Genomic DNA, 27,024 nt, shown 5'->3' on the forward strand with positions numbered 1-27,024 from the left:
AATTGTCAAAAACATGGAAGCTGATAATTTGTCTCAAAACTAATTATTTTGTTCTCCCATGGAACTATCTGTGGCTTTCCTTGACTATAATAGCTTTCCTGTTACGGATTGGCTTTGTTATTACTTTCTTTCTACTGATACATGGTCATTACCTTCCTGAACGACCAACAGTTGAACTGGCGGATGAGGTCGTAAAACCCCATTTTTCTTCTCATAAAGTTCGCAGAGACTTGTCTTTTGTGAGCCTTTCCGCTATACCAATTCCTGCGAGGATTGTGTGGGATAAAGTCACATTTTATATATGGCCTGACAGAGGTCATTCAAATACCATATGTGTTTAAACTTTCTATGAATTATGTAATAATACCTGGAGTTGTTTCTTATGACTGGGATGTGAAAACAGTTGATTCTATAATGACTGAGTTGCAGTATTTTACTCTATTTGAAAGTAAGGATGTTATTCTATTGAAAGAAAATTATGGAGACATTTTCTGTTATAATTATTATGGACACCATTTCATTCATAGAGCAAGTACCCCAAAGAGTATTTTTAATTACACACAATGGGAGCATTGCCGTACTCCACCACAAGGGAGTTTTAAAACATATTCGGAAAAATTTGCATATTTTTCTGGGCACAATGTAAAAAATTCTGACTCATATTATTTCAAATTGCCATTGATTGAAAATGTACATATATTATTGACGGATACAAAATTCATTTATTCGGATTCCTTTGTTTCCCGGTTGCCTATAGAAGGCTTTGAATATTGGTTGAAGTCGATTGACTTAAAAAGTGTGTGGGGAACAAAACATTGGCAAATAAGGGAAAAGAAAGCTTTATTTAGAACATGCCTGATACCTGTTCAAATGATATTTTTGAATGAAACTGTACAACAGACAAGTTGTTTAGGCTTGGCAAAAAATAAGGATTTGAATGCGCCCAGTATTCGTGTCCCTGCAAAATTTTACAAATGGCAAAAGTATATGAATGCAACTGAAGATCAGCTCGATGAATAGGTCCAAAGTGGCACGTTTAATGCTTCACTTTCACGTTCTGGTGGGTGGATATTGTGGCCAACAAATACCAATGGGTGTCATAAATGTTTTGTAAACTTCACTGACGGTTTTTAGAACAAGTAGGCCTGATCCTCGCTGTGTGTCATCTGAACATGCGGGTATAGTGGTGACATACAGTGTAGGGAAACTATGCCAGCAGTGGCTGAAGAGTTCCTTTCTAGATGGTGTTAAAGAACACCTCAGTCTCTTTTCTAATAATACTGACTTACAGGATTTACTGTTAGTCCCCAGAAAACAACACAGAAAGCGCTTCTTATATGCAGTCCATAATAAAATTTGGAAGCTTTCTCAACAAGAAGCTGCTGCTCTGTTAAGTCAAATAGATCAGGACAATTTACAGAATGCATCAGCTGTTGTAGGTAATGGGATTAATACCCTGCCTGACTGAATATACACCTTAAACAACATTGTTTCTCCTGCAATGGACATAGTACAGAGAGACGTATCCTCTTTACACCATGGACAGAGTCAACTAAGATCCATTATGCAATAAGTTGGGACACTACAAACACAGAAAGCATATTGCATTCCCTGGCAACACATCAGTGCGAGGGGCATATTTTCCGCATTAAGTTTAACGTGACAACAACAACTAATGGCTAAAAATGAAGCAACTTATGTCATGTTAAATATTGAGAAATTAGAAAAGTTGCCTTTTACTGTGGCTGAAATACCATCTGCTGAGTGGTTAACACATGGGGTCATCAATCTGCCTATTTCAACATTTCAATTAACATCCTGCTTAAAACACATTCCAGTGGGTAGATATGAAAGGCTACGTGATAGTTACATACACAAAGTGTGGGAGCTACCCTTCTCGTACAAATGTCTTAGTAGCATGAAAGAAGTCTTTCTTAGCGGTAGTGAATGCAAGACTTCTGTCAGCCATTCGATGGTTTGTAAACAGCTGTCCTTGCACGGGTCGTGCAATGCTTCGCAGCGAACTTGGCTTGTTATCTGATGGGAGTCCCAGTCCCCTTGATTAGACCTATGTTCCAGATGCTCTCGAATGGCAGCTATGTGCTCCTTAATAGTGAGAGCTGTTGTGGGATGCGAGCCACAATAGTGTATGTCATTTCAGTATCCAAAATTGTTACATGCTGCGGGAATCTACTTCAAATGTGAATTTTGACAAGTTGAGCAGACTCAAGGCTTTATTGTTTCAAATATATATAGCACTTACATCTGCTTGCAAGACCTATGCGATTCAGGTTGCCAGGTCATCGGCAGAGATACAGTCCCTTTGAAGTACTAACTTTCCAAGACACTTTGGTGAACTCATGGGACGGATATTTAAAGCATCCAGTATTACTGAAATCGCACATTTCTTTAAGGCTGTTGGTTCTGGTTTCATTCACACCTTCTCCTCTATGTTTGGCTTAATATCTTCAGCCATCCATTCAATATTTTCCAGTATTTTTGGGTGAACACATAATGCAGTACTTTGGAGCACCACCCCTGGAGCGATTGGAGTGTGACTGGTCTCTGTCATTCAGACTAGTTTTGCATTGTGTGCGGCCTGTGTTTTGGTGCCTCTGGTGCCCTTTTGAATGTGCACTGAAAGTGTGTCCTTCTACCCATCACTTGCTTTCATTGGACGCTGATCTGTTAAGGTTCTAACTAAGGGCTCATTACCAGACATGCGCATTGAATGTGCGTTTACTACAGGAAGCCGTTTATGAGTTGCCCTTTGTAGATCATGCAGCTCTAAACTCACTGTTGGGCACACCACGGAATGCTGCTGCCTTGGCTGGTTCTCAGGCTTTGGAACATGAATGCTCCTTGGTTTTCCTTGGCGATGAACTTCCTACTTTACCACCTGCTGAAGTGGAAGGTTTCCTATCGTCAATTATCCCGGATTCAATGGGCGACTTTTAAACTGACTCTGACTTTTGAAATTCAGCTTTCTCGATGCCACAGTTAATATTTTAAATTGTCCTTTTCATACCTGCTCAAGTGTCTTTTAACTTGTCATCATTGACATTTCCATATATATATGCTTTAAGATGCATTTTAGTGGCTTTTATATATTAGATTAGGCTTTGAACCACCTTTTGAACTGGCAAGGGGAGGGTATTATGTAGCCATTTTGGCTATAATTTTATACATGTTATTTTAGCATACAAGGCCTGTCGCTGTGCACTTTAACCTAGATATATTTTATTTGGCTTTGTTTTATTATTTTAACATTAGCCACATTTACAGTCTTGTTTTATTTTTTCTATCTAGCTGTTCTTTGCCTAGGTCAGCACTGCATTCTTAAACAAGACATTTCTTTCACTCTGTGCTTTTCCCAAGACTGCAGTCAGATAGGTTGCTGGCAAAAGTCGTACGTTTTGTCTCCAATGTTTACAGAAACATACACACTCTTACGTGGGGATCCTTTCTTGGAACATCAGATGTTTTATTATAAAAACACTACTTTGACCCATGTACGTTAGAGGGAGATTTCAGTCAGATGACCATGACTGTATACTGATTACCGATTGCTTCGCTACAGCTGCTTATGTAGACTACAGACCTCTTGCTCAGGTTTGAGGAATTATGTCTTCCCAGGGGGAACCTGAAAGGCAGAATTAGAGCTTAACATGCTGTGCTCTAACATAGCTTAGGTAGGAACTATCATTACAAACCTAAGTGACTGTGGTAGTATTATTCTTGTGCTTTACTCTCCTTGTCACAATTTCAATCTTATTGTGCTTTATCGACCTAGTTACTGCAATATATGCTTTGTTATCTAAGAAGCAGTTACTTCAATACCACCTTATTGAACTTTACTCTGCCTCTGCTTGTCCTTGGATACGTGAGACTAATATAACTGAGAGATACAGATGAGATCTGAGTGACCACGATTCCCCTGAGGAGTCATGTGTGTCATTGCCCCAATCATCCCTGCACATGGGTAGAGATGAGGTACTGCTAGTTAGCCAGAACAAACCCCAATTAGAACTACAGGTGTCACATGGTGTGGGATCAGATTAAGTTCCCCGCAGTACAAGTGATTCTGCCACCTGAATCCAGTAGTTTCATTAGGATAATGAGAACCTACGCGACATCTGCTTCATGTAGAGTATGGCTACACTGTGATTTGCACTGCCTTGCCTCACTCCATGCCTCTGATTGCATGCCAAGCCATGCAGGGTGGCATGGCATTGCCTCAGACATGAATGAGATGGCTAAGCCAATGGAGTGCTTCTCATAATTGACACTCCAGTTGTTTACACCTCTTGTAAAGGAGTCCAGATTTATGTTACAGGAAACCCCACTCACATGTAACCTTATCCCAATGTTTGACAGGCTGTATTAGACACGTGAAAGTAGATCATACATGTTGGTGCTCAATTTTCAAAATGTAATATTTGAGGCTGCACAGGACATATATGGAAAATCTCTGGTACTAAGCAGCACTGACAGGTTCTGATGCCAGGTAAATTAAGGAACAAGGATAGCCACTTTGTGATAGATATAGCAGAGTTATGGATGTGTAAAGATATGAGAAAGGCACAGGGACTGTAATACCTTGCTGTGTGTTCTATGTGAGTTCTTTAGGTGCCCAGAGCCATGAAAGTCAGCTACATTTGGGACATTTTGGAGCAGTGAGGTATTTCAACTGGTACCACAATCTGGCCACCAGATGCATGTTTCGACTCATCAGATATGTATCATCTTCAATCTGCCTTACCAAGGTGAGTAATTAAGGCATGTCAACTGTGCATTTTGATTCATTACAACCTGAAGACTTACATAGCCAATTGCTATTCATATGTACTGTGTGTCACTTGCCCACAGTGTATATGTTCGACAATCACAGTGCAATGTAGCCATACACAATCAATGAGATTGAGAGCTTTAAGGAACCGGATATTACCAGTGAGTGTCTTCCTGAATGCTTATTGTGTAGTGCAAGGATTGTGTGTGATGTAGGATGCTGTGTGCAATGCCAAGTTCAATGAGCATCCCACATACATCATATGAAGTTTTGTTCTGAAAGCTACATTTGCTTTGTTGCTTGTGCAGTTGCTAATGTCAGAGTGAATATATTGCCAATATCTGAAAAGCTGGGCTGATAGAGGAGCCATGACCAAAATACCATAATCAGTGAAAACGTATTGTAGTGGGTTCTTATGTGAACATAGCTGGGGATGGCAATGCTTCCAAATGCATGTCATATGTACAAATATAACATAGTTGATAACATTGCATTCTCTGTCCAACATGTCTGGGGAGTCCACACAGGAGGAGAGGAATGACACAACAGCAAGGACATGAATTATATGGGCTATCTTTAGCAGAACATGGAAAGACAGGCAAGGTGGCCTTGTGTGTGCAGGTAAAAATGGCCCTGCTGTGTGCACCACCGGGCTGTCACTAAAAGTGAGGTTCTGATGGGACAGAGGAACTTGTCAATAAGCCCCTAAGTGTATCAAGCACAGGTGTCACCATTACACACATGGGGAGGCATTTGAAGCCCCCACTCTTGCTTGTTGTCTAATGCACCATACTCCATGGTGGATACATAAACATACCTTTGCCTTGTCTTTTTTTTCTGAAATGCCAAGGTGTGTCTGATCAGAGGCATGTCTGCACAGCATAGTCATCCAACATGCCATTACCAATTCCACGTTCAGAATGTGTCGCATATAATACTGTTCGTTATTTGTCCCAACCAAGATCACACTTTGGACAACAATTGCTGTTTACATCACAAGATACCTGGGCAGATGAGATGTAGAGCATGTATGCACACACCCATCACATGTATGTGCTGAGTGCCAATGAGCAGCAAGATGACATAATTATTTGACATGTAGGGACAGACACTAGGCTGTGTAGAGGGACACATGCAATTACATTGGCTGCATGTGACGAGCAGTGGCAAGCTCCAACATGGGCTTACATCAGTTTATACAGGAGCTGTTGCGGACTTCTCTGTGTGATGTGAATTAGCTATCCACCCTCAATTCTGAGATCTCATACCTGCCACATGTTAAATCTATGCAGCAGTGTGTCCAGACATGTGTCCTTGCCCTATCAGGTACCCAATGTTGTCACACAATATATGTGCTTTGCAGACATTGCTCATCTTACTTCTGTACTTATATGATCATACCTAGATGTACCAGGATGATGCAATAACATTAGCTAAACTTTGGTAAGCCTGGGTACTTTGACTTTAGTCAATTTGGTGCAGGGAAATATTTGGATGTATGCTCACTATCACCTTTGAGTAAATTTTTAGGATTAGGAAATGCTACATGATGTTTGAAACAGAAATTATGTTTCAAGATGATAAACCCAGTTCCTACTTACCCTTGGACTGATAGTTTATCATTTTGCTTCCACACACAACATGCCCCTAGAGCAGAAGAGGGCGTACTACATCTGGGCTGAACGGCACAGCCACTTCCGGCTCATAGGAAAAGGCTATAAGGCAATGTGCAGGCGATATTGAGAGGGGAGGGCCTCTGGTAAATTGCACATTACACCTCAGGCATCTACTAAACCAGACATGCCAACCCATGCCAGGGATGAAGGTGCAGACCAGGGTGTATCAGCCGAACCGGTTGCCATCACATCCACAAGCCAGCCAACAGGACCCTCATTACCACCAGCTCCAGCCACAGGACAGCTTAGCTCCTTTGAGCAGATGATTAGGAAGGTAATTTCAGACCTAAACTAGAGGGTAGCCGGACACACTGATCCAGATAAAGCAGGACATGAAGCAGGCTGTCAAGAGACTTCCACGCCTCCAATGAGCCACAGAAACCATTTCTGCCCTTCCCCATGTACATAGGTAACTTTAGGTAATAATGTTTTAATAGCTTAGTATGGGGATGTTTGTTCTTTTTCAGGATTTACCAGTTGTGCCCTGACAGCATTTGGTTTAAATCAACATCAGAGTATGTGTTGGAAAATGGGTTATTGGTAAGGGCAGGTAGGTACCTACACTTAGCAATAGGCCACTAACCTCCAGTGAGGTCCAGTTAGGTCTCAGTAAATTAAACCCAGCTCAACCCTTGGTAGCTTGGCAACGAGCGTCAAGGCTTAACTTAGGAGACAGAGTGTAAAGCATTCAAATATCACAAAACAGTAATTAAATAAAACACAGGAAACAGTTTAAAAATCCAAAACCAATTTATAAAAATAGATTATATTTTTATCTTAAAAATGACACCAAAACGAATAAAATCAGATAAGGAGAACCGGATTCTGACCCCCTTCCGGCCAGCCTGTTTCTGGCGGTTGTCACCGCCAGGAAGAGGCTGGTGGAAACAGGTGTCTTGGGGCCCCTGGGGCCCCTGGGGGCCCCTGCACTGCCCATGCCACTGGCATGGGCAGTGCAGGGGCCCCTTAACAGGGCCCCATGAAGCTTTTCTCTGGCTGCTTAGCAGACAGTGAAAAGCGCGACGGGTGCAACTGCACCCGTCGCACCGCCGCAACACCGCCGGCTCCATTTGGAGCCGGCTCCTGTGTTGCAGCCCTCATTCCCGCTGGGCCGGCGGGCGCTAACTTGCTTAGCGCCCGCCGGCCCAGCGGGAATGTCAGAATAGGGGAAGTGGTATTTTGGCCACGTGGCGGCCAAATGGCGCTTCCGCCTGCCGGGCGGAAACCGCCGCCCGCCAGAGTGGGAATGATCGCCTTAGTCTTTTTTTCGAAGATTTTCTTCAGCGGGACGAACCTGCCAGTTCAATCCGACCTCCTGGAGCCCTTCTCCGGATACGCGATGCTGGAATCCTCAGTGGAGATTTTTACCTTCGGACTTAGTCGTTTTTTCGAGGTGAAAATCCTTCGACCGGGGTAAACCTGGATCTTGATCCGACGTCCATGGAGCCCTTCTCGGATACGCTGGCTGGGAGGTCCCGGTCAACCTTTTACCTTCGGACTTAGGGGGTCATTCCTAGGTGACGGAGGAAGCACCGCCAACAGGCTGGCGGTGCTTCCGGGGGCATTATGACCGCGGCGGTAAAGCCGCGGTCAGAAACGGGAAACCTGCGGTGTCCCGCCGGTTTCCCGCTGCCCCAGGGAATCCTCCACGGCGGTGCTGCTTGCAGCGCCGCCATGGGGATTCCAACCCCCTTACCGCCATCCTGTTCCTGGCGGTTTTCACCGCCAGGAACAGGATGGTGGGAACGGGTGTAGTGGGGCCCCTGGGGGCCCCTGCACTGCCCATGCCAGCGGCATGGGCAGTGCAGGGGCCCCCTAACAGGGCCCCATTAAGATTTTCAGTGTCTGCTATGCAGACACTGAAAATTGCGACGGGTGCCACTGCACCCGTCGCACCCCTTCCACTCCGCCGGCTCCATTGGGAGCCGGCATCCTCATGAAAGGGGGTTTCCCGCTGGGCGAGCGGGCGGCCTTCTGGCGGTCGCCCGCCAGCCCAGCGGGAAACTGAGAATGACCGCCGCGGTCTTTTGACCGCGGTACGGTCTTCTGGCGGTTCCCGCTTGGCGGGCGGCGGTCAGGAATGACCCCCTAAGTCTCTTTTTCTGAGAATTTCTTTACCGGGACGAACCAGCATATCAGGCCGGGTCACGGTTGAGGCAAGCCGGCTAGAGTTGCCGCGGCGGGTCGGTCCCTCTATGGAGCTTTTTTACAAAAGTTGTCCAAACTTCTCCAAACTTCTGGGGCTTCTCCCAGATGTCCTTTTAAGGTTCTTTTGGGGTCCACAGCTCACCCCAAGGGTCCAGAAGTTCTGAGATAGTCCTTGGGGGGTGCGGACTACAACTCCCAGAATGCACCTGGCGCAAACTCCTTTTTGGCCACTGGACAGTGGTCAGCTGGTCGCTTTCTTCAGGAGTTGGTGCAGGGGACTCTGGATAGCAATTTTTCACCTGTAGCAAACAGGGAGTCCCTCCTTGAACCAGTTGAAGCCAGGCAAAGTCCTTCTTGTGGTGAAGCCCATGTGTGCAGCTGGTGCAGTCCTTCTGAGTGCAGGTTCCAGGTGCAGGCCAGGGGTCCAGCAGGGCAGTCCTTCTTCTCCTTTCGTTCTTCCTTGTTGGAATCTGATGGGGATCTGAGGTGTGGGTGCAGGTCTGCCAGTTTTATCCTTGCTCCTGGGTGAAAAGCAGGGGGGTCCTGGTTCTCCAATCAGGTGCAGGGTCCTTCCCCCTGTGATGACCACTTCCTGGGAAGTGTGGCAAAAATCAATCACAGGAGGCAACATTCTCCAAAAATCCATCATGGCTGAATCTGATTTTTGGAGGTTACATCTGGCTGAGCCCACCCACTGGTGTGGCTAAAAATCATAAACACACCACTCTCCTGCCCTCTCCTAATCTAATCAAGGGGGCACCTAGTTGTCTGGGGTTGCAGGATGTGGGGGTTTTGCTGGTTGCTCCAAATGTCCTCTGCCTTTGAAGACCAGTTTGGTAGCCCTCCCCCTTCCTGCCTCACCATCTGCTGAGGGGAGATTCCCTCCCACAGGCACATTCCTTTGTGTGAAGCCAGGCCACTTCACACCTCATCAAGGCAGCTTGGCCAAGCTACTAGAGCTGGCCAATCGGAGCACAGCAGCAAAAACAATGCAGGGCTGAAATGGGCAACTTTTCAGGTAAAGTTTAAAACTCATTACCTGAACAAGTTATATTAAATCCAACAACTGGAAGTTGTTGGATTTATTACAACAATTAATTTGATACCAAATTCTTGGTATGCATCATTTAAGGAGACTTTAAAAATTAAAATAAAGTCTCCCCATTCTAACCTATGAAGGCTATTTACTACAATGAGGGAAAAACAAATGTGGCTGTTTTTACCTCACCAGGGCTTATAAAACTATTTTTATAAAGTCCCTGCTTATAGTTACATGGCACCCAGCCCTAGGGGCACATAGGGCACATCTTAGGGGTGACTTATATGTAAAAATAAGGCAGTTTGAGACTTTGGAACTACTTTTAATTCCAAAGTCGAATTTGCATATAACTTTAATTTAAAAGCAGCCAGCAAGGCAGGCCTGCCTTTAAAATGACACTGGGCACCTCAGCAGTGCACCGATGGGTGCACTACCTATGCTGTGGACCCTAAACCTACATGCCCTACCATATACTAGGGACTTATAGGTAGGTTAACTTAGCCAATTATAATTAGCCTAATTTGCATATCCATTTTACACAGAGCACTGGCCCTGGGACTGGTAAGCAGTACCCAGGGCACAGCCAAAAGTCAGTAACCACCAGTACCTGTCCAAAAAGTGTGGGGGTGACCAGGGCAAAAAGGAGGACTTTCCTACACTACCCCCCCCCAAGATGAAAGGTGATGGGTACTAACCTAAACCCTGGTAGTCCTCATCAGCTAAGTGGAAAAACCTGCCATCCGCATTGGCATGGGCAGTCCCAGGTCTGTGCTCCACTGTGAAGTCCATCCCCTGTAGGGAAATGGACCACCTTAACAGTTTTGGGTTCTCCCCCCTCATCTGCATCAACCATCTGAGAGGTCTGTGGTCAGTTTGTACACGGAAGTGAGTGCCAAACAAGTAAGGCCTCAACTTCTTCAGGGACCAGACCACAGCAAAGGCCTCCCTCTCGATGGCACTCCATCTTTTCTCTCTGGGGAGTAGTCGCCTGCTGATGAAGGCAACTGGTTGATCTTGGCCCTCTTCATTGACTTGTGCTAACAATGCCCCAATCCCTTCCTCTGAAGCATCTGTTTGCACTATAAACTCCTTGCTATAGTCAGGGGCCAGTAACACTGGTGCTGAACACATAGCCTGTTTTAGGGTGTCAAAAGCTTTCTGACACTCTGGGGTCCAAATGACCTTCTTGGGCTGTTTCTTGGAGGTAAGCTCAGTCAGAGGGGCCACTATGGTCCCATAATTCTGAACAAACCTCTGGTAGTACCCAGTCAGGCCAAGAAAGGCCCTGACCTGAGTCTGGGTTTTAGGAGCCTCCCAATCCAGGATAGTCTGGATCTTGGGCTGGAGAGGTTGTACATGGCCTCCACCAACAAGGTGGCCCAGGTACACAACTGAGCTTTGCCCTATCTGGCACTTGCTTGCCTTGATAGTCAGGCCTGCTTGAAGCAGGGCCTGAAGCACTTCCTTCAGGTGGACCAGGTAGTCCTCCCAGGTGGAACTAAATACAGCTATATCATCCAGATAAGCTGCACTGAAAGATTCCAACCCAGACAGGACTCTATTCACCAACCGTTGGAAGGTGGCAGGAGCATTTTTCAGGCCAAAGGGCATCACCTTGAACTGAAAGTGGCCCTCTGGTGTGGAAAATGCTGACCTCTCCTTAGCTCCTGGACTTAAGGCAACCTGCCAGTATCATGAGGTCAGATCAAACGTGCTCAGGAATTTGGCAGCCCCCAACCTATCAATGAGCTCATCAGCTCTAGCTATGGGGTGAGCATCAGTCCTAGTGACTGCGTTTAGACCTCTGTAGTCCACACAAAATCTCAATTCTTTCTTCCCACCTTGGGGATTAGGTTTGGGCACCAGTACCACTGGACTGGACCAAGGACTGTCAGAGGGCTCAATTACCTTGAGCTCCAACATCTTAGCCACTTCAGCTTTGATGTTGGCCTTGACCTGGTCAGACAGCCTGTACAGCTTGTTCTTGACAGGCAAGCTGTCACCAGTGTCAACGTCATGGACACACCAATTGGTGAGTTCAGGGGTCAGGGAGAACAGACTAGCAAACTGTTCCAAAACTTGTTTGCAGTCTTTTTGTTGCTGGTCTGTCAACTTGGGAGAGAGTACCACTCCCTCCACTGACCCATCTTGTGCATTTGAGGACAGGAGGTCTGGCAGAGGTTCACTCTCCTCCTCCTTCCCTTCATCAGTGACCATCAGCATGGTCATGTCTGCCCTGTCCTGGTGGGGTTTCAGCCTGTTAACATGCAGGATCCTATGAGGATTCCTGGGGGTGCCAAGGTCCACCAAGTAGGTGACCTCACCCTTTTTCTCCAGAATTGGATAGGGCCAAGTCCATTTTGCCTGAAGTGCCCTAGGAGCCATGGGCTCCAAAACCCACACCAGCTGTCCTGGGTGATACTCAGGCATGGTAGCCTTCTGATCATGCCAGAACTTCATGAGCTCCTGGCTGGCCTCCAGGTTTCTGCTTGCCTTCTTCATGTACTCAGCATGCGTGACCGCAGGCCCAGCACATAATCTAGCACATTCTCCTTGGACTCTCTGAGAGGCTTTTCCCAAGACTCTCTCACCAAGCACAATGGGCCTCTTACAGGGTGCCCAAACAGTAACTCAAAGGGGCTGAATCCAACCCCCTTCTGTGGCACCTCTCTGTAGGCAAACAGCAGGCATGGGAGGAGAACATCCCATCTCCTCCTGAGTTTGTCAGACAAACCCAAGATCATGCCCTTCAGGGTCTTATTAAATCTTTCCACCAGACCATTGGTCTGTGGATGATAGGGGGTGGTGAACTTATAAGTAACACCACACTCATCCCACATTGCTTTCAGATAGGCTGACATAAAGTTTGTGCCCCTATCTGAGACCACCTCCTTTGGGAACCCCACTCTGGTGAACACACCAAGTAGGGCCCTAGCCACTGTGGGAGCAGTGACTGTCCGGAGGGGTATTGCCTCAGGGTACCTGGTGGCATGGTCCACCACCACCAAAATGTACCTGTTACCTGAGGCAGTTGGTGGGTCTAGGGGACCAACAATGTCAATCCCCACCCGCTCAAAGGGAGTCCCAACCACTGGCAGTGGTATCAAGGGAGCCTTTGGCTTGCCCCCTGTCTTGCCACTGGCTTGGCAGGTGACACAGGAGCTGCAAAACTCCTTGACTTTTTCTGACATTTGGGGCCAATAAAAATGGTTGACCAGCCTGTTCCAGGTCTTGGTCTGTCCCAAATGTCCAGCTAAGGGGATATCATGGCTTAAGGTAAGGAGGAATTCTCTATACTTCTGGGGGACCACTACTCTCCTGGTGGCCCCTGGTTTGAGGGCCCTTGCCTCAGTGTACAGAACCCCATCCTCCCAGTAAACCTTGTGGGTCCCACTGGTATCCCCTTGTTCTTGCCTGGCAGCAGTCTGCCTGAGGCCCTCAAGAGTGGGACACTCTCTTTGTCCCTGGCACAACTCTTCTCTGGTGGGCCCACCTGCCCCTTGCAGTTCTGCCAAGTCAGGCAGAGCTTGCAGGGGAAGTGTCCCTCCCTCAGAGGTCAGATCCTCCCCCTCAGGGTTGGATTCCCCCTGACCCTGGGTACTTGTAGGGGCTGGCAAGCCAGACCCAGTGCCCATTCTCTTCTTCTTAGAGGCTTGGCCCATTGTTCCAGGGTCCAAGTGTCCAGCACTTCCCTGTTGTGCTGCCTGTGACCTGGTCACAGCACACACCCATTCAGGGAGGTCCAGCATCTGTGCATGGACCCTTCTCTCCACCTCTGACCATTCAGATGCTTCAAGATCATTTCCCAGCAGACACTCTACTGGGAAGGCAGGAGCTACAGCTACCTTCTTAGGGCCAGTCACACCTCCCCATTCCAGACTCACCATGGCCATGGGATGGAGTTTGGTTCTGCTATCTGCATAAGTCACTTGGTGGAAGACACCAGGTAAGACCTGTTCTGGAGAAACCAGCTTCTCTGTGACCATTGTCACACTGGCTCCTGTATCTCTCAGAGCTTCCACCTCAGTCCCATTGACTTTAGGCCTCTGCCTATACCTCTCCATGCTGGGAGGTAAGGTGGCCATAGTTGCAATGTCCACCCCACCCACGGATACTAAGGTGACCTCTGTGTACCCTGATCCCAGCCCTGGGCCAACTTCCACCCCCAACCCTACACTAGCAATCCCCTGGGATTGCCCACCAGTGGGGGGATTCTTGGAGCAGATAGCATCTCCTCTTTTGTGTCCAGGTTGATGACACTCAAAACACTTGCCGGCCTTAGCAAGCTCCTGAAACTTTCCTGCTTTAGCAGGATCATAATTCTTTCCCTGATACCCTTTCCCCTTAGAAGTGGAATGGCTCGGGGTTCCCCCACCCTGAGAAGATTTTGGGGACTCTTGTGAGGACTCCTTGGGCTTTTTATCATCTTTCCCTTGGTTCTTTCCCTGAGAAGAACCATGTCCTCCCTTTTTCTGATCACCCCCTGGGGGTTTCTGGTTAACCCTAGTTCTTAACCAGTCATCTGCTCCCTCCCCCAGCTCTCTGGGGTTGGTCAACTTAGAGTCAACTAGATACTGGCGGAGCTTCTCTTGGACACAATTAGTTAGAAGGTGCTCCCTCATAATCAAGTTGTACAGCCCCTCAAAGGTACTTACCTTGTTGCCCTGTATCCAGCCCTCCAGTGTTTTTACTGAAATGTCCACAAAGTCCACCCAGGACTGGGTGCTTGTCTTTTTGGTGTCCCTAAACTTGAGCCTATACTGCTCTGGGGTCAGACCAAACTTTTTAGTCAAGCATCTCTTCATACTGGGGTATGAGTCTGCCTCCTCCCCCCTCAAGGTTAGGAGCCTATCCCTCCCAGAGTTGGGAACCAACTCCCAAAGAAGTGAACCCCAGTACTGAGGCTTGACTCTCCTCATCTGGAGGGCCCTCTCAAAGGCCCCCAGCCACTTATCTATATCATCCCCCTCTACATAGGCAGGAACCACCCCTTTGGGTAGTCTGGGGCAAAAAAAAACACCCAGGGACACCTCAGCTTCTTTGTCGCTGCCACCATCTCTTTTCTCTTCCCTTGCCCACTTTTTCTTTTCTAGGGCCAGCTTCTCTGCCTCCAAAGCTATGAATGCTAGCTGGGCCTCCAGCTCTCTTTCCCTGAGGGACAGGTTCTCTCCTCCTGAAGGGACCCCCTTCCCCCAACTAGCTTTGGATCTGCCCCTAGTGACTGTATGTAATGAGGACCGGTCTTCCTCATCCTCACTTAGGCTCAGATGCCCTCCCTCCCTTGAGTGGTTGGACCTAGCATCCTCCCCTACTTCTCCCTCCTCTGGAGCTTCCTCTGGGTCTACCTCTTGGGCCTCAGCCCATGCTATCAGGGATTTAATCAGGACATGCTTCCTGAGGTCAGTGGTTGCAGGCAACCCTCTTTCAATACACAACCCCCTAAGCTGGACTACTGTCAGTGTGGGTAGGCTAGCCAGATCAAGCTCCATGGTTCCCTAGTTTTGTGTCAACAAAAACGTTTTGCAAAAATTGGAAACAAGAATTTAGAAAAATTACAAAAATTAAATAATTGAAATTAATCCAAATTAAAAATTAAAAAAAAAAAATTTTGCACTAGGACAATTTAAAGGATTTTTAATTTGCTTTACTTAAAACTGTAACGTGATACCGAACACAGGTACAGGATCCCACCGCTGCCACCAAAAATGTTGGAAAATGGGTTATTGGTAAGGGCAGGTAGGTACCTACACTTAGCAATAGGCCACTAACCTCCACTAAGGTCCAGTTAGGTCTCAGTAAATTAAACCCAGCTCAACCCTTGGTAGCTTGGCAACGAGCGTCAAGGCTTAACTTAGGAGACAGAGTGTAAAGCATTGAAATATCACAAAACAGTAATTAAATAAAACACAGGAAACAGTTTAAAAATCCAAAACCAATTTATAAAAATAGATTATATTTTTATCTTTAAAATGACACCAAAACGAATTAAATCAGATAAGGGGAACCGGAGATATGAATTTTTAAAGAATTATTATTTTTTTTGTGCCTAGAAACAAAAAGCGCCAATCGGGTCATCTGGTTGCACCTCGACCGGGGCAAAGTCAAAGTTTCAGGCCGACCGCGATGGAGCCCTGCTCGGCTACAGGCCGCGGGAGGCCTCGGTTAAAATGTTACCTTCACACTTAGGGGGTCATTCCAACCCTGGCGGTCGGTGTTAAAGCGGCGGCCAACCCGCCAACAGGCAGGCGGTAAAAAAAATGGAATTCTGACCCTGGCGGGAACCGCCAACAGAGACCGCCACTTTAACACTCCGACCGCCACGGCGGGACCAACAAACAGTGCGGCGGTCACCGCCAACAGACAGGCGGGAGACAATGTACCGCCCACCCTATCACAACCCACCAATCCGCCACCTTTTCCAGGGCGGTAGCCCCGCCGATAAAAACACGGCGGAAACAGACATTACGAACGGAAAACGCTCACCTCTACACACTCCACGAGGAATCTGGACAGCATGGAACCCGAACTACACATCCTACCAGCTATTGTCTTCCTGCTCCTCTACCAGGAGCACGAACGCCGCCGCAGAAGACAACGTTGAGTACTGCACCTACGACACAGGGGAGGCAAAAAATTACGGGGACACACATACGCGACACACCCACCCTCACCCTCACCCACAACTACATACACATCAATGCAGAGCAACAACTCAGAGTGACACCCTCAAACCCCCCGGAAGAATGCAAAGACACAAATAAATGATCCTGAAATTTGAAGTATATTGTACGGCTAAGTAAACAAATATATCAAACATCTCTAACTATATATACATATGTAAATTGTCCAGTCCAAATTGGGTATCAGCCATTGTTCGTGGGCCAATGGGCCTATACACATGGGCAAAGCCCACACACGATACCCGGCTCCAATGGAGAGAACACTGCAGGGGCATCAGATAGCAAAACTACAGGCACCTCAGGGGGAAGGGAACGGGGGGCACCTCAGCCAGATGAGTCCACGACGCCAGATCCAGGAGGGGCCTCCATGGCCACTGTTCAATCCTGGGGAGTGCAAAGCCACAGTCTCACAAGTCTCTACAGTGGGTGGGTTGCCCACTGTTCAATCCTGGGGAGTGCAAAGCCACAGTCTCACAAGTCTCTACAGTGGGTGGATTGCCCACTGTGCCATCCTGGGGAGTGCAAAGCCACAGTCTCACAAGTGGATTACAGACTCGACTGGTTCTGGAGGAGGCATGGTGCCCAGAGTGCTTTGTGCAGCCCTGCCCGACACAGATGCGGGCCTGCCCCTTCTGCCAATGGGCCAGCGGTGCATGAGACGGCAGTGCCCAGCGGAGCCGTGCTTGAGTTGAAGGGCCCAGCGGAGCGGTGCTTGAGACGGCGGTGCCCAGCGGAGCAGTGCTTGAGATGAAGGGCCCAGTTCAGCGGTGCTTGAGATGAAGGGCCCAGCGGAGCGGTGCTTGAGTTGAAGGGCTCAGCGGAGCGGTGCTTGAGATGGCGGTGCCCTATCAGCGGTTCTTGACTTGAAGGGCCCTGTTCAGCGGTTCTTGACTTGAAGGGCCCTGTTCAGCGGTTCTTGACTTGAAGGGCCCTGTTCAGCGGTTCTTGAGACGGCGGTGCCCTGTTCAGTGGTTCTACACTTGAAGGGCCCTGTTCAGCGGTTCTTGAGATGGCGGTGCCCCGTTCAGCGGTTCTTGATTTGAAGGGCCCTGTTCAGCGGTTCTTGAGATGGGGTTGCCCTGTTCAGCGGTTCTTGACATAAAGGGCCCTGTTCAGCGCTTCTTGACTTGAAGGGCCCTGTTCAGCGGTTCTTGACTTGAAGGGCCCTGTTCAGCGGTTCTTGACTTGAAGGGCCCTGTTCAGCGGTTCTTGAGACGGCGGTGCCCTGTTCAGCGGTTCTTGACTTGAAGGGCCCTGTTCAGCGGTTCTTGAGACGGGGGTGCCCTGTTCAGAGGTTCTTGACTTGAAGGGCCCTGTTCAGCGGTTCTTGACTTGAAGGGCCCTGTTCAGCGGTTCTTGAGATGGCGGTGCCCTGTTCAGCGGTTCTTGACTTGAAGGGCCCTGTTCAGCGGTTCTTGACTTGAAGGGCCCTGTTCAGCGGTTCTTGAGATGGCGGTGCCCTGTTCAGCGGTTCTTGAGATGGCGGTGCCCTATTCAGCGGTTCTTGACTTGAAGGGCCCTGTTCAGCGGTTCTTGAGATGGCGGTGCCCTGTTCAGCGGTGCTTGCCTTGGCAGTCCTTGCCATGTTCAGCGTTGCTTGAGTTGGCGCTCCTTCATTGCCCAGCTGGGCTGTGGCTGGCGCTCCTTCATTGCCCAGCTGAGCTGTGGCTGGCGGGGTCCTCCTGGGCAGCTTGGCTGGGGCTGGCGGGGCCCTCCTGGGCAGCTTGGCTGGGGCTGGCGGGCCCTCCTGGGAAGCTTGGCTGGGGCTGGCGGGGCCCTCCTGGGCAGCTTGGCTGGGGCTGGCGGGGCCCTCCTGGGCAGCTCGCCTGCTGCCGGACTTGTCAGGCGTGCTGCCCTTGCCACCCTTCCCTGCTCGTCTGTGGCCCTTACCTCCCTTTGCCGGTGTGCCAGGTGGCACCCCACTCCCTGACGGTGCCAGGGTAGTGCTTGTGGAGCCTGCTTTCTTTGGCCTCTCGCGCCGGGCACTGGCTTTCTTTGCAGGGGGTGGGCTGGCCGTCTCTTTACTCCCAGCTGAAGTAGCTGGGCTTGAAGGTGGTGGACTCCAAAATCCTTGGACTATTGTCTTTGTAGGTCCAGGTTTTGTGGTGGCTGAGGTGCTGATCGGAGCCTTATGAGATGGAGGGGGTGGGTCAGTTGATGGAAAGAGGTCAAGGTTGGAAAGGAAAATCAATTTAGTAAGACAGGGACGGGTAGTTGTAGTGGGTATGGGAGTGGAGGAAGAGGATGTGGTTGTAGGAGAGTGAAGTCTGGTGTCTTTGGGTGCAGGTGCTTGTGCTGGAGGCTGTTGTGAGGTGGATGGCTGTTGGGTGGGTGGCTGCCTGAGTTTGTGTGGTTTGGAAGAGGGGGTGACAGACACACTGGGAGAGGACACAGGGGACGTGTAAATGGTAGTGGGGGTGGTGACTGCACGTGTGCGGAGTGTTCTGGTGGGTGTGCTGGTGATGGACGTAGTGGCTGAAGATGTGCATGCAAGTGTGAGTGGAGACGTCACAGGGAGGGAGGAGGGAGATGAGGAGGAGGGGGACACAGAGGAGGCAGTGGCTGTTGGCATGTCTGCATGTGGATGTTGCTTGGGTGAAATGCTGTGTGATGTGTGGTGCTTATGTCTGGATGAGCTTCTCTTGGGTGTTGAGGTGTGTGCAGGCTGGTCTGATGGTGTGTCTGGGATAGGCAGAGGTACAGGGGAGTGGGACTGGGTTGAGGAAGTTGGAGGAGGGAGGCAGGAGATAGGGACAATGGCTGCCGTCAGTGCTGAGGCCAGAGCGTTGAACGATCGCTGATGGGCAGCCTGACCCGAATGAATGCCCTCCAGGTATGCATTACTCCGGTGCACCTCCCTTTCTACACCCTGGATGGCATTCAAAAGGGTAGACTGCCCAACAATGATGGTCCTGAGGAGGTCAATGACCTCCTCACTGAGGGCAGCAGGGGTAACTGGGGCAGGGCCTGAGGTGCCTGGGGTGAAGGAGATGCCCACCTTCCTGGGTGAGCGGGCACGGGGCGAAGGCTGAGGGGCTGCTGGGAGGGCGGAGCTGGCGCGCTGGGTGGCGGCTGTACCTGTTGTTGCGGTGGGCACAGATGTTGCCGCCACCACAAGGGAGCTCCCTTCCGAGGACGTGTCTGTGTCGATGGTGTCACCACGTGTCCCCGCTGTGGATCTCTCCTCGCCCTCCGTCTCACTGGTGAAATCAGAGTCAGTTGCATGGCCCTCCATGGCCATGTGAGATGCAGCTCCCTCGTGCTCCGATGCCACTTCTCTTCCGCCTGATGATGCTAATGCACACATGAACAGGAAGACCACAAAAAAAGGGGGGGGGGTGGAGAAACAAAGACATGTTGAGTGCATGCATTGGTGACACCGTTGGCGGAGAGGACAGACACAGAAGCCCCCTGCACTACGCCGCGCAATTGGGGTACACTACTCAATCCGTGGGACATGGCCTACAAGCCTATGGACGACAACTCCACACATAGGTGACACAGGGCCATGATTAGCTGTACTAGGCAACCTACAGAGGTGGGGAGCGGGGGTACAGGGCCATGCCTAACGGAGGGGCCTAGCCTACAGAAAACACCCTGGCCTAGGGATACCCACAGCCCTCCTCCCCCACCCAGACACCTCCAATGTGCGCAAAATCAGCAGAATGTGCTTGTACTTACCCCCTTGTGTCTGCTGTGATGTCCTCACGCGCCCATCCAAATTGGGGTAGGCCACCGCCAGGATCCGGGACATCAGGGGGGTCAAAGTACGACTGGCACCCCTCCTACGTTGGGAGGCCATCCCCAGCAGAGCCTCGGCGGCCTTCCTGCTCCCGCGGCGGATGTCCTCCCACCTCTTCCGGCAGTGGGTGCCCCGTCTGTTGTGGACCCCCAGGGTCCGGACGTCCTTGACAATGGCACGCCAAATGTCGATTTTCTGATGGGCGCTGACCTATGTGACATGTGCAGGGGGAGAAAAAAACAAAAACATCCCCTTCTGCGTGCTCGATGTGAGTGGCCCCCCATCCCCACCCTTGCCATGTGGCACATGCTCTCATCTTTCGTTTGATGCATGCCTCATTCGCTCCCCTCCCCACCACCTTTCATTCACCCCACTCAACCCAGCCATTGGCCACAAAGCTTGGTCCCAGTGTACTTACCTGTTGGTCTGGAGGACCGTAGAGTAGCGCATACTGGGGGAGGACCCCATCCACGAGTTTCTCCAATTCTTCAGAAGTGAAGGCAGGGGCCCTTTCTCCAGTCGCAGCAGCCATTGTCTCTTCCAGACCGAGGTCACAGCAGCACTTGCAGTATAGGTCCTCTCCTGTGGATGATCAGGTATCGAGTGATTAAGCAGATAGAAAATGGCGGGCACGCCCGCGGCGGTGCGTACCGCGACCACCGGCGCACATCCTCATTGGCTCCTGAAACCCATAGGGTTCAATGTTAACCAATGCGGCTATGCGCCGCGGTCTTCGACCGCCTACCGCCACGGTGTGCCACGCCAGCGCATTGACCTCACATCCCACTGTCGCACTTCACAGGTCAGGCAGCCCCATTTCAAGGGCCCCCATATCTTAATTTCTACTGCGTCACACATACCTAGGCCTTGCATCAACACTCATACAAGCCATTCAATGCATTGAGAATCGTGTACTGTGCAAGCTGTGGGAACGTACCTGTGGGTTGATTGACTCTGTGCTCCATGTTGTCCTTCCTAGGCACCGTCCGCTGGGACTTGCGAGGAGATGGAGGAATCTTCCCGTGTACAGACCGCTGGTGGACCTGTCGACAATGGAAGAAAGACATGTCATACTGACATACAGGTTTGACCGAGCCACTATACAGGAACTGTGTGCCCAGCTGGAGCCAGACCTGATGTCACCCATCTGCCAACCCACAGGGATCCCCCCTCTAGTGCAGGTGCTGTCAGTACTCCATTTTTTGGCAAGTGGGTCATTTCAAACAACAGTGGCCATTTCATCAGGGATGTCTCAGCCCATGTTTTCCAAGGTGTTGTCCAGAGTGTTGTCTGCCCTGCTGAAATATATGCGGAGCTACATTGTTTTCCCTGAGGTGGGCGATTTGGCTACAGTGAAGGGTGATTTCTATGCGCTTGGACATATTCCCAACATCATTGGTGCAATTGATGGGACACATGTTGCTTTGGTCCCCCCCAGCACGAGTGAACAGGTGTACAGGAACAGAAAAAGTTATCATTCCATGAATGTCCAGGTGGTCTGTTTGGCTGACCAGTACATCTCCCATGTAAATGCCAAGTTCCCTGGGTCAGTGCATGACGCCTACATCATGCGAAATAGCAGCATCCCTTACGTGATGGATCTACTTTAGAGACACCGTGTGTGGCTAATTGGTGACTCTGGTTACCCCAACCTGTCCTGGCTACTGATCCCAGTGAGGAATCCCAGGACCAGGGCAGAGGAACGGTACAATGAGGCCCATGGGCGGACTAGGAGTGTGATCGAGCGGACGTTCGGCCTCCTGAAGGCCAGGTTTAGGTGCCTCCATATGACAGGTGGATCCCTAATGTACTCACCAAAGAAGGTGTGCCATATCATCGTGGCCTGCTATATGCTTCACAACCTGGCTTTGCGACGCCAGGTGCCTTTCCTGCAGGAGGATGGTCCAGATGGTGGTGTTGTGGCAGCTGTGGAGCCTGCGGAGAGTGAAGAGGAGGAAGACGAAGAGGACGACACAGACAACAGGGACACAGTAATACTGCAGTATTTTCAATGACATACAGGTAAGAATCAACACCGGCATTTTACATTTAATTAAAGTCTCCTGCCTCTCTACTGTCTGAGTTTCCCCCCAGTGTATGTTGACTGAGTTGTGACTTTCCCTTCCAATTTCAGAGATGTGGGCCCCACTCCATGACCTCTGCTTTGTTTCCCCATGGACTACAGCTGTGTGACAGTGGTATGTTGTCATCACAATGTAACTGGACATTTTGGCACGGTTCTGTGTAATACATTTGTTCAAAAATACAGGCAGACTCCAGATTATTTTTGTGCAATAAGTGTGTTTATTAAAGTGTAAAATTTTGGAAAATGGTTGCAATTCGGTGATGGGTGATGGTGGAGGAATGTCCATGGCAGAGTCCAGATTTTCAGTCTCACAGGTGCATTGTCCATATGCCTGTGGAAGGTGGAGCAGGGGCAGTTTAAGGTTGAACAGGGTGACAATGTGGGACAGTGGGATGACAATCAGGGGGTATCCTTTCCTGGCGGGGGTCTTGGCATCCTACTCTGTCTTCTTCCTAGATCTCAGGCAACGCTTGCGGGGTGGTTCTCCTTCTGCAGGGGGTGGGGTTCTGGTGGCCTGTTGTTCTTGTGTCGGGCCTCCTGTCCACTAGCGCCGGCGGAGGTGGTAGCCTGTTCTTGGTCCATGCTAGTGACAGGGGCCCTTTGTGGTGCCACATGGTCCCGCAATGTGTTGACAATCTGATTGAGAGCCACAACGATGGTGCCCATTGCGGAACTGATGTTTCTGAGTTCTTTCCTGAACCCCATAAACTGTTCCTCCTGCAGTACCTGGATCTCCTGGAACCTGGCCAGGACCGTCGCCATCGTCTCCTGGGAGCGGTGGTATGCTCCCATGATGGAGGAGAGGGCCTCGTGGAGAGTGGGTTCTCTGGGCCTGTCCCCCCCCTGTCGCACAGCAGCCCTCCCAGTTCCCCTGTTTCCCTGGGCCTCTGTCCCCTGGACCGTGTTCCCACTACCACTGCCCCCAGGTCCCTGTTGTTGTTGGGGTGGTGAGTTAACCTGGGTGCCCTGTAGTGGTGGACACACCACTGATTGACGTGTCCTGGAGACAGAGGCTTGGGCCCGCTGGGTGGGTGCTGTGCTGGTGTTCCCAGAGGGGGGTAGGTCTGCTGTGGCCTGTGGCTGTCTGAGGGGAACCGACTGTCCCGAGGTCCCCGATGGGCCGGGCTGGTCATCTGGGTCCAGGGAGACAGAGCTGCTGTCATCACTGTGGGCCTCTTCTGGGGGTGGAATGGACATTTCTGGACCCTCCTGGGCGGTGTCGTGGCGTTCGGGTCCTGCAGGGGTATGAGAGTATGGTTATTGCTTCTGTGTGTGCCATAGCGTGCAATGGGTGGGTGCCCGTGTACCCCAGTGCTGGCATTCCCTTGTGGGGGCTGTTGTGAGGGTGTTTTGGGGGGGGGGGTATGTGCAGTGGGCATGCTTAGGTGATGGGTGTCCATGGTTTGTGGTCGCATGCAGGGCTTGGTGTTTGGATGGGTGGGTTGTGATGGTGAGACATTAGCAAGGAGGATGTGTGATGGGGGTGGGGGGGAGGGCGGGGGTATGATTTGGCATGCCGGTGGGTGGGGGGAATGAAGTAGTTGAGATTTGACTTACCAGAGTCCATTCCTCCGCCTACTCCTGCGAGGCCCTCAGGATGCAGGATCGCCAAGACCTGTTCCTCCCATGTTGTAAATTCTGGGGGTTGAGGTGGGGGTCCGCCGCCAGTCTTCTGCACCGCGATGTTGTGTCTGGATACCATGGAACGCACCTTCCCCCGTAGGTCGTTCCACCGCTTCCTGATGTCGTCCCAATTTCGTGGATGCTGACCCACAGCGTTGACCCTGTCCACTATTCTTTGCCATAGCTCCATCTTCCTGGCAATGGTGATGTGCTGCACCTGTGTCCCGAAGAGCTGGGGCTCTACCCGAACTATTTCCTTCACCATGACCCTGAGTTCAGCGTCTGTAAGCCTGGGGTGTCTTTGGGGTGCTATGGGATGGTGTGGATGAGGTGTGGGGTGGCGTTTGTGGTGATGAGTGTGGTGAGTGTGGTGGTGTGTGGTGTTTTGTGCGTGGATGTTGTGTGAGTGATGGTGTTATGTGCCTGTGAATGCTCTGTACTAGCTGGTGGTGTATCTCTCTGGCGTTCGTCAATAAATGGTGGTCGTAGGGGTTTGTGGGTGATTTGGGTGTGTGTTTTATATTGGGTTGGGTGTGTGGGAGTGGTGTTTGTATGTGTATCAGGTGTGTGTATTTCAAAATGTCCAATGTGGCAGTGTTTTGGAGCTGTGTGTGTATTTTGACCGCGGCGGTGTGTACCGCCAATGGAATACCGTGGTTGAAAGACCGCCGCGTGGATTCGTGGGTCGGAATGGAATGGGCGTATTTCTGTTGGCGTGACGGTGGAGGTTTGGTCATCGCCAGTTTTTCGCTGGCCGTTGGTGTGGCGGACTTTTGTGGATGTCGGGTTTTTGGCGGTTTGGCTGTTGTGGGTCAGAATGACCGTGGCGGTGTCCCGCGCCCGTGGCGGTGTTATGGCGGTCTTCTGACCGGCGGTAAGCGCTTTTTACCGCTGAGGTCAGAATGACCCCCTTAGTCTTTTTTTCGAAGATTTTCTTCAGCGGGACGGACCTGCCAGTTCAATCTGACCTCCTGGAGCCCTTCTCCGGATACGCGATGCTGGATTCCTCGGTGGAGATTTTTACCTTCGGACGTAGTCATTTTTTCGAGGTGAAAATCCTTCGACCGGGGTAAACCTGGATCTTGATCCGACGTCCATGGAGCCCTTCTCGGATACGCTGGCTGGGAGGTCCCGGTCAACTTTTTACCTTCGGACTTCGGCTCTTTTTCGGAGATTTTCTTTACCTGGACGAACCAGCAAATCAGGCCGGGTCGCGGTTGAGGCAAGCCGGCTAGAGTTGCTGCGGCGGGTCGGTCCCTCTATGGAGCTTTTTTACAAAAGTTGTCCAAACTTCTCCAAACTTCTGGGGCTTCTCCCAGATGTCCTTTTAAGGTTCTTTTGGGGTCCACAGCTCACCCCAAGGGCCCAGAAGTTCTGAGATGGTCCTTGGGGGGTGCGGACTACAACTCCCAGAATGCACCTGGCGCAAACTCCTTTTTGGCCACTGGACAGTGGTCAGCTGGTCGCTTTCTTCAGGAGTTGGTGCAGGGGACTCTGGATAGCAATTTTTCACCTGTAGCAAACAGGGAGTCCCTCCTTGAACCAGTTGAAGCCAGGCAAAGTCCTTCTAGTGGTGAAGCCCAAGTGTGCAGCTGGTGCAGTCCTTCTGAGTGCAGGTTCCAGGTGCAGGCCAGGGGTCCAGCAGGGCAGTCCTTCTTCTCCTTTCGTTCTTCCTTGTTGGAATCTGATGGGGATCTGAGGTGTGGGTGCAGGTATGCCAGTTTTATCCTTGCTCCTGGGTGAAAAGCAGGGGGGTCCTGGTTCTCCAATCAGGTGCAGGGTCCTTCCCCCTGTGATGACCACTTCCTGGGAAGTGTGGCAAAAATCAATCCCAGGAGGCAACATTCTCCAAAAATCCATCATGGCTGAATCTGATTTTTGGAGGTTACATCTGGCTGAGCCCACCGACTGGTGTGGCTAAAAATCATAAACACACCCCTCTCCTGCCCTATCCTAATCTAATCAAGGGGGCACCTAGTTGTCTGGGGTTGCAGGATGTGGGGGTGTTGCTGGTTGTACCAAACATCCTTCTCTGCCTTTGAAGACCAGTTTGGCAGCCCTCCCCCTTACTGCCTCACCATCTGCTGAGGGGAGATTCCCTCCCACAGGCACATTCCTTTGTGTGAAGCCAGGCCACTTCACACCTCATCAAGGCAGCTTGGCCAAGCTACTAGAGCTGGCCAATCGGAGCACAGCAGCAAAAACAATGCAGGGCTGAAATGGGCAACTTTTCAGGTAAAGTTTAAAACACTTTACCTGAACAAGTTATATTAAATCCAACAACTGGAAGTTGTGGGATTTCTTACAACATTTAATTTGATACCAAATTCTTGGTATGCATCATTTAAGGAGACTTTAAAAATTAAAATAAAGTCTCCCCATTCTAGCCTATGAAGGCTGTTTACTACAATGAGGGAAAAACGAATTTGGCTGTTTTTAACTCACCAGGGCTTATAAAACTATTTTTATAAAGTCCCTGCTTATAGTTACATGGCACCCAGCCCTAGGGGCACATAGGGCACATCTTAGGGGTGACTTATATGTAAAAATAAGGCAGTTTGAGACTTTGGAACTACTTTTAATTCCAAAGTCGAATTTGCATATAACTTTAATTTAAAAGCAGCCAGCAAGGCAGGCCTGCCTTTAAAATGACACTGGGCACCTCAGCAGTGCACCTATGGGTGCACTACCTATGCTGTGGTCCCTAAACCTACATGCCCTACCATATACTAGGGACTTATAGGTAGGTTAACTTAGCCAATTATAATTAGCCTAATTTGCATATCCATTTTACACAGAGCACTGGCCCTGGGACTGGTAAGCAGTACCCAGGGCACAGCCAAGAGTCAGTAACCACCAGTACCTGTCCAAAAAGTGTGGGGGTGACCAGGGCAAAAAGGAGGACTTTCCTACACTGCCCCCCCCAAGATGAAAGGTGATGGGTACTAACCTAAACCCTGGTAGTCCTCATCAGCTAAGTGGAAAAACCTGGAAAGGCCATCCGCATTGGCATGGGCAGTCCCAGGTCTGTGCTCCACTGTGAAGTCCATCCCCTGTAGGGAAATGGACCACCTTAACAGTTTTGGGTTCTCCCCCCTCATCTGCATCAACCATCTGAGAGGTCTGTGGTCAGTTTGTACACGGAAGTGAGTGCCAAACAAGTAAGGCCTCAACTTCTTCAGGGACCAGACCACAGCAAAGGCCTCCCTCTCAATGGCACTCCATCTTTTCTCTCTGGGGA

The sequence above is a fragment of the Pleurodeles waltl genome, chromosome 7 (genome assembly GCF_031143425.1).
Source record: "Pleurodeles waltl isolate 20211129_DDA chromosome 7, aPleWal1.hap1.20221129, whole genome shotgun sequence".
In the NCBI taxonomy this organism is placed as follows: Eukaryota; Metazoa; Chordata; class Amphibia; order Caudata; family Salamandridae; genus Pleurodeles; species Pleurodeles waltl.